Below are 7,354 nucleotides of genomic sequence, written 5' to 3'. Positions count from 1 at the left end.
TTTGATACACATACATACATACATACACATACATAAAAATAGAGTATATTATATTATATTATGTTATGTTACGTTATGTTATACACACACACGTATTAATCACAGACCATTTAGAATACATATTGGAAATGTTTGCAGAAAGAAGTTTTAGGACTTCGGGGATAACATCTTGGACTTGGAACGGGGAATAAACCTGGCTCGCATCCAAGTGCATCTCCACGACCTCTTGCCCTGAAAACAGCTTCCCAAGGCAACGTGGAAAGGGGCGGGGGGGGCGGGCTTAGAACGTTGGTACCTGGCGTTGCCGGGGACGCCTGCGCGGTTGCCAAGGCGTTAGTTGAGGGACCCTTCCCGGATCTGACGCGCCGGCGCGCTAGCACAAGAGTGGAAATAAACAAGAAGGTAGCGCGAAGGAAGGAGCGAGATCAGCTGGCGGAAAGAGGCAGGGAAGCGGCTGCCGGCTTGATCCAGGGCAAGATCTGGTGGGTGATCGGGGAAATAAATCGGTACTTTATTGTATTACATTATGCTTATTATATATGTATGTATGAGAGATTTAGAGATTTGGAGCGATTTAGCTTATTATATGAGAGATGTAGAAGGGACTCGAATGGCTTGATGTCCGTATCTTGGACGGAGTTGACTGTGGTGTTGGACTTTTCCAATCATACAAAGCGCGTGTTTATTTTTTGTCAAAAAAAAAAAAAAAAAAGGACTGGAGTGATTTACTCGGTCTCGATCCGAGGAAGTTCTTACTCCTTTTAAATCTTGTGCAGGGCAGAACTGCTCCCCCCGCAAGAAAACTACCCCTCCTTTCTCCATCCATCCACGGTTTGCAGTATGGGGAGAAGCTAATGGCATTGTAAGAGAAATTCCTAATGGCTGGCTGGCTGGCTGGCTGGCTGGCTTTCTTTCTTTCTTTCTTTCTTTCTTTCTTTCTTTCTTTCTTTCTTTCTTTCTTTCTTCTCTCTCTCTCTCTCTCTCTCTCTCTCTGTGTGTGTCTTTCTTTGTCTCTTTCTCTCTGTGGGTGTCTCTCTCTGCCTCTCTGCCTCTCTCTCTGTGTCTGTCTTTCTTTCTTTCTTTTCTTTCTTTCTCTCTTTCTTTTCCTCTCTCTCTCTTTGTCTCTCTCTCGCACTGTCTCACATTCTTTCTTTCTGCCTCCCTCTGTTTCTTTCTACCTCTCTCTATGCCTCTCTCTCTGTCTCTGTCTCTCTCTCTCTGTGTGTCTTTCTTTCTCTCTCTCTCTCTCTCTCTCTCTGTCTCTTTCTCTCTATCTTTCTCTCTTTCTTTCTGTCTGTCTCTCTCTCTTCCCCAAATTAAAAACACAAACTTGCAAGGATAGACTTGTAACTGCATGCGGGGAGGGGTGTGTGAATGAAAGGATCATGGGCAGTGTAGTCTCTCTCACGACTAGAGGGCGCCGGCAAGAGGCAAAACCAAGATCAGGGTGACTCTTCTGCCATCTCATCCATTGCAAATCGGAGAAGGGGGAGAGAGAAAAAACAAGGCGCCTGGACCGAAGCCCCGGTTTACTTAAACCGGAGGGCATCGGAGCTCTTTCCCTCGCCCTGGAAAGAGGCTTTGGCCGCGGGCTGCTTTGCCTTTAAGAGCCGCCCAGCGCGGAGGCAGCTCCAGACTGGGAGCTTTTAAGCGGCTTTGCAAAAAGCCAGGCGGGCGCTCTCGCTTTCTCCGTCGCCCCGGCTGGATCTGCACGGGAGGGGGTGGACAGCAGCAGCCAGAGATGGATGAGCGACTCATCTGGCCGTGACGTGACGGGAGTTGCCATTCGCGTGGAATGGTTTGGAGAGGCGGCATCAGCGAGGTGACCGAATCGCGACAGGCCTTTTCCCTTCGTTTGGGCGGGTGGAGGCCTGGGGCTCCCGGGGGTTTCTAGCTGGCTTTGGAGAAAGATCGGAATCCGATTTCTGGCTGGGTCGGAAAATCGAACCACCGTGTAGTCGAATCTTGCATTCAGGCGAGGGTTGGTTGGTGACATTGTGGTCATTCGTGGATTAGTAGTTCGTGGTATGGTTAAGATTTTGCGACTGAGGGATTTTTCCATACAGGTAAATCCTCGATTTACAACAGGTTCACCAAGTGAGTGCTGGAAAAAGCGACTTATGAATGGCTTTTCACACTTAACAGCGTCCCCGTGGTCGTGTGATTAAAATTCAGATGCTTGGCTCAGCTGACTCCTATTTCAGAGGGATTTTTTAAATTTTTATTTATTTACAATACAATAGTAGAGTTGGAAGGGACCTTGGAGGTCTTCTAGTCCAACCCCCTGCCTAGGCAGGAAACCCTATACCGTTTCAGACAAATGGCTATCCAACATCTTCTTAAAGACTTCCAGTGTTGGGGCATTCACAACTTCTGGAGGCAAGTTGTCCCACTGATTAATTGTTCTAACTGTCAGGAAATTTCTCCTCCGTTCTAGGTTGCTTCTCTCCTTGATTAGTTTCCACCCATTGAAATTTATTGTCAAGCACGTGAATTTATTTGTCAAGCATGTACAAGATAACAGATATAAGTATAAACATGATTATGAATACATGAAATGGATATGGATAAAAGGGAACATTAGGACAGGGACGGTAGGCACGCTGGTGCGCTTATGCACGCCCCCTACAGACCTCTTAGGAATGGGGTGAGGTCGACAGTAGACAGCTTGAGGTTAAAGTTTTGGCAGTTTGGGGAAGAAACCACTGAGTCAGGTAGAGCATTCCAGGCGTTGGCCACTCTGTTGCTGAAGTCGTATTTTCTGCAAACGAGTTTGGAGTGGTTTACCTTAAGTATGTATCTATTGTGTGTTCGTGTTGTGGTTGAAGCTGAAGTAGTCCTTGACAGGTAGGACATTGTAGCAGATAATTTTATGTACTACGCATAAGTCAGACCGAAGGTGAAATAGTTCTAAGACGTTGTCCAAGCCCAAAATTTCAAGCCTGGTGGCATAAGGGATTCTGTTGTGAGCAGAGGAGTGCACACCTCCTGATGAGCAAAGTCGATGGGGGAACCAAATTCACTTAACAATCGTGTTATTCATTTCACAGCTGTAGCGATCCATTTAACAACCGTGAGAAGAAAGGGTGGCAAAATGGGGCAACGCTCGCTTAATAAATGCCTCACTTAGAAGCAGAAATGCTGGGCTCAATTGTGGCCGTAAGTCGAGGACTAGCTGTATGGGCGTAAAAGGTTTGGGTGTAAGCTGGCCGATGACATTTGAGCTTAGGGAGTTATTGAGCCCGCGACGTGGCTGGTGTGTGATGCCATGGTCAAATATAAGCCCTGGAAAAAAAAGTGGGGTAGTTGTATACTGCAGTGTGTGTTTTCAGTTGCAGGTAACTGTAGCGGTAGTACTACTGTAAGAATTGTTTACTTTGTAATTAAGTTTAGCTACTGCAGTAGTTAACTTTTGGATTCTCCCATGCTATGATTCACCCTTCATTAGTCAATTTTTCTTTCCTATTTTTCCTCTCAGTCATTCTAAAGATTGGCTGACTTTGTCGTGCTGCTTGCTGCCTTAGGAAACAGGAAGAATAAAGGGCAGTTTTTTTTTTTTATATCTACCAATTGATGTTTGACCCAGTAATTGATTGCCTTTTGGTGACATTTGCAGTGCAAGATTTGTGGGTTGTGATCTGGTAACTCTTTGATGGGGAGGGGAGGGAAAATCTGAAATTTGGAACCAGGTCAAAAAGTGACTACAGTCTGGGGAAAAGACGCATTCAGACTTTTCCGATGTCTCATTTCAAAAACAATAACAGCAAACTACTGTAGATTTAAAAAAATGTCCCTCACGGAGCTCAGAGCTTGCATGAACAGAACAGAATAACAGAGTTGGAAGGGACCTTGGAGGTCTTCCAGTCCAACCCCCTGCTCTGGCAGGAGAGCCTGTACCATTTCAGACAAATCCAATCTCTTGTCCAATCTGTTCTTAAAAACTTCCAGTGTTGGAACATTCACAGTTTCTGGAGGCAAGTTGTTCTACTGATTAATTTGTTCTCACTGTCAGGAAATTTCTACTCAGTTCTAGGTTGCTTCTCTATTTGATTAGTTTCCACCCATTGCTTCTTGTCCTGCCCTCAGGTGCTTTGGAGATTAGTTTGATTCCTTCTTCTTTGTGGCAGCCCCTGAGATATTGGAACAATGCTATAATGTCTCCCCTAGTCCTTTTCATTAAACTAGACATACCCAATTCTAGCAACCTTTCTTTATATGCATGGTATTAAGGGGACACATAGATTGTGTGCATATGTAGAATAGTTCATGTGCCTTACTAGTTGTGTAGAGTCAACTAGTATTCTAAATAAATTATGGTTTAGCACCAACCGTAGCTCTCAAAGCTATACATGCCCTTTTTTGACAAAAAATGGGCCTGTTTTTGCAGAAAATTGGCTGTTTTTTGCTTGGTTTTGCCCCCCGCAGCCCCCAGGAGCACTCTACAAACTTCCCAAAGCCTCTGCATGCCCCCCGTTTTTTTGGCAAAAAACACCCCGTTTTTGCAAACAAACAAACAAAAAAAACAAAACAAAGGAGGCTGCAGAATGCAAAAACATTTTTTAAAAATTTACCTCTTCAAAATCATGGTGCGTCTTATACTCCAGTGCATCTTATAGTCTGAAAAATACGGTACATGATGGTTCTGAACAAGTTGTTTCTCTTGCTTAATTTATTATTTGTGATTTTATTAAAGCCCCGATTGAATAGAAGCAGGGGGGGGGGGAATCATAAACCTTTACACTGATGTGTAATTTGATGACTTCCCCATTTATTCCCTCATCCAAATCAACATCTTCATCAATGATTTGGATGAAGGAATAAATGGGGAACTCATCAAATTTGCAGATGACACCAAGCTGGCAGGAATAGCCAACACTCCAGAAGATAGGCTTAAGATACAGAAGGATCTTGACAAACTTGAACATTGGGCACTCTCTAATAAAATGAAATTCAGTGGTGAAAAGAGTAAGGTTCTACATTTAGGCAACAAAAACGGAATGCACAGGTACAGTATAGGTGGTACCTTGCTCAGTAGTAGTAACTGTGAGAGGGATCTTGGAGTCCCTTGGAGTGGGCAACCATTTAAATATGAGCCAGCAGTGTGCAGCAGCTGCCAAAAAAGCCAACACAGTTCTAGGCTGCATCAACAGAGGGATAGAATCAAGATCACGTGAAGTGTTAATACCACTTTATAATGCCTTGGTAAGGCCACACTTGGAATACTGCATTCAGTTCTGGTCGCCACGATGTAGAAAAGACGTGGAGACTCTAGAAAGAGTGCAGAGAAGAGCAACCAAGATGATTAGAGGACTGGAGACTAAAATATACGAAGAACGGTTGCAGGAACTGGGTATGTTTAGCTTAAGAGAAAGAAGGACTAGGGGAGACATGATAGCAGTGTTCCAATATCTCAGGGGTTGCCACAAAGAAGAGGGAGTCAAACTATTCTCCAAGGCACCTGAAGGTAGAACAAGAAGCAATGGGTGGAAACTAATCAAGGAGAGAAGCAACTTAGAACTGAGGAGAAACTTCCTGACAGTTAGAACAATTAATCAGTGGAACAGAAAATGCCTCTAGAAGTTGTGAATGCCCCAACTCTGGAAGTCTTTAAGAAGATGTTGGATAGTCTTAAAGTTCCCAAGTTTGGACACCCCTGGTATAGGGTTTCCTGATTGAGCAGGGGGGAGTTGGACTAGAAGATCTCCAAGATCCCTTCCAACTCTGCTATTCTGTTATTCTATTACCAGATACCAGGTAAAATAATTCCATCTAGCCATCAGCAGTTGAATAGATAGATCAACCGTGCTATTGGCTACCAGAGGATGGTCAGTTGCGGTCAAGCCAGCAAGTGTTTACTCCTACTTCTACAGCTTTTTGCCCTGTGTCATTCTCTTTTGCTGTTTAGGTATGGAAATATTTCTTAAATGATGACTCAACAGGTCATGGGTTGTCTTGTGCGCTTTTAAATATGTGTTTTTCCTCTACTGAAAGGGCCAATAAAGATATGTACGCTTGGGGCGGTGCAGTTGAATTGCAGCATCCATCATTAATCTTAACGTCACCATTTCTTCTGTTGTTTTGAACTTTTCGACTTATGCCACTGAATGAAAGAAACCTAAGGGGGAGCTGGCTAGTCCTTGATCTACCACCGCAATTGAGTCCAACATTTTTGTTAAGTGAGACAGGTGCTAATTGACTTTTGTTCCATTTTACGACCTGTCTTGCCACAGTGGCTAAATAAATCTGTCAATGTCCCTGACTGACGATCCAGCGGCTGGGGTTCAAACATTTTCCCTACTGGTTCTGTTGGCGTGGCTTGGTGGGCATGGTGTGGCTTTGGTGGGCATGGCTTGGTGGGCGTGGCATGGCTCAGGCATGGTGTTGCTTGGTGGTCGTTGCTTGGGTGTGATGTGGCTTGCTGGGCGTGGCTTGGTGGGTGTGGCAGGGGAAGGATTCTGTAAAATCTCCATTCCCTCCGCACACCAGGGGAAGGTTACTGCAAAATCCCCACTTCCTTCTGATCAGCTGGGCCTCGGGAGGCAGATAATAGATGGGGGCAGGGCCAGTCAGAGGTGGTATTTACCGGTTCTCTGAACTACTCAAAATTTCTGCTACCGGTTCTCCAGAACTGGTCAGAACCTGCTGAATACCACCTCTGTTACAATCCCAATTGAAGTAATTGCACTCAAGACTGGGCAATGTCTCAGTGCAAAACTTGATTGAGTACATCATTTTGGCACACAATCCAGTTCTACCTAACCATGCAAACCTACATAGTTACAATATTTATTATTATTATTTTATTTTATTTTTATTTATTTATTAGATTTATATGCCGCCCTTCTCCCAAGGACTCAGGGCGGCGTACAGCATTAAAAAACACATAGTACAAAAGTTAAAAGGAAATTAGAAACAGTCCAAAAAACAAATCCAATTTATATAACACTCACATTTTAAAAATTAAATAAAATTAACAGGCCAGGCCGGCTTGCTGGAAAAGCCGACTTTTTAGGGCGTGTCGGAAAGACCGGAGGTCAGGGATTATGCGAAGCTCCGGGGGCAGCTCATTCCAGAGGGAAGGCGCTCCCACAGAGAAGGCTCTCCCCCTGGGGGTCGCTAGCCAACACTGTCTGGCCGATGGCACCCTGAGGAGGCCAACTCTGTGGGATCGTACTGGACGGTGGGAGGCTACTAGTGGCAGTAGGTGGTCTCGCAGGTACCCTGGGCCTAAGCCATGGAGCGCTTTAAAGGTCATAATTAGTACCTTGAATCGTACCCGGAAGACAACCGGTAACCAGTGCAGGCCGCCTAAAAGGGGTGTAACATGGGAGCACCTAGGTACCCCCATGATAAC

The 7,354-nt window shown here is 44.9% G+C and overlaps 1 protein-coding gene across 4 annotated transcripts in view; it reads left to right on the top strand.

Annotated features, from left to right (window-relative positions):
* Window positions 1-350: 350 nt before the first annotated feature.
* PPT2 (palmitoyl-protein thioesterase 2) overlaps window positions 351-7,354 on the top strand; it is a 69,396-nt gene continuing 62,392 nt past the window's right edge. Inside the window, exon 1 of one of the 4 annotated variants that reach the window (XM_081934313.1) lies at window positions 351-482. The gene's annotated coding sequence lies outside the window, so the exon portion shown is untranslated. Of the gene's footprint in view, window positions 507-1,472; window positions 1,823-7,354 lie in introns of those variants that run through there. The other 3 variants (XM_081934314.1, XM_081934315.1, XM_081934312.1) reach the window with 3 other exon arrangements.

Source organism: Natrix helvetica (assembly GCF_964273705.1).
Source record: "Natrix helvetica genome assembly, chromosome: 1".
NCBI classification, from domain to species: Eukaryota; Metazoa; Chordata; class Lepidosauria; order Squamata; family Natricidae; genus Natrix; species Natrix helvetica.
The sequence above is the reverse complement of the archived record's forward strand: the minus strand, read 5'-3'. Positions and strand labels throughout refer to the sequence as shown.